Below are 1026 nucleotides of genomic sequence, written 5' to 3'. Positions count from 1 at the left end.
ACCTGCCTGTGTGCCTGCCTGATTGCCCCTAACCACTCTGTTTGCCAGCCTGATCACCCCCAACTGCTGGCCTGATCACCCCCAACTGCCTCCCCTGCCAGCCTATTTGCCCCTAACTACCCCCTGCCACCGGCTGATTGCTCCCAACTGCCCCCCCCTCACCAGTCTGATTGGGGTTGGGGGGCCTATTGGGGGTGGGGCTGGCCATGGGGAGGGGCTGTGGTTGGTGGGCTGGGCAACCACCCCCCCAAATGGGTTGGGGGTGGCGATCAGGGCCAGTGGCCTGGGGAAGAGCCATGGGTGGTTGGCCAGCCAGCCCTGCCCCTGATTGTGTTGGGGGGGGGGGCAATCTGGGGTGGGGCTGGGCAAGGGGAGAGGCTGCAGGAGATTGGCTGGCCAGCCCTGCCCCCTATTGGAGTGGGGGGATCAAGGGTGGGGCCAACCTGGGGAGGGGCTGCAGGACATTGGCCACCCAGCCCTGCCCCCTCTTGGGGTGGGGGGGGTGCAATCAGGGGCAGATAGCCACGGGGAGGGGCTGTGGGCCTATTGTGGTGGGGCAGGTTGGTCAAGGATGTGGCTGGCAGTGGGGGGGAGTGGGAAGAGAGGGGGTATTTGGCCAGCCGGCCTGCTCTTCTTTTTTTTTTGGCAACTCCACAATTTTAATTTGTGGTGCCTATGCTATGTCTGAAAAAGACCTTCTTCCCCTGCCCAGGAGAGCGATGGGGAGGGGGCAGCAAAAAATAGAAGACATCCCTCCCTATTGCACACAGACCCTATATACAGGCTCACCTGGCCCAGGCCGGCGAGATGCTTGGCACATTTTAGGATCCCTGCTCAGGGCCTGGAGGGGTGACTGGTGGCAGCACACGTGAGAGGGGACCTCTGGGTGACCACTCTGGTCCTGGCTACTGGTCTTGGCACTTCCTGGTCCCCAGTTCCTTTCTGTTCCTGCCTGCAGCCTTGGTCCCCCTACCTGGCCTCAGATGGCCCCCTTGGCTCCTGGGGGCTCTGTCCTCCCCTCCTAAC

This window comes from Myotis lucifugus, unplaced genomic scaffold (genome assembly GCF_000147115.1).
Source record: "Myotis lucifugus unplaced genomic scaffold, Myoluc2.0 scaffold_38, whole genome shotgun sequence".
In the NCBI taxonomy this organism is placed as follows: Eukaryota; Metazoa; Chordata; class Mammalia; order Chiroptera; family Vespertilionidae; genus Myotis; species Myotis lucifugus.
The sequence above is the reverse complement of the archived record's forward strand: the minus strand, read 5'-3'. Positions refer to the sequence as shown.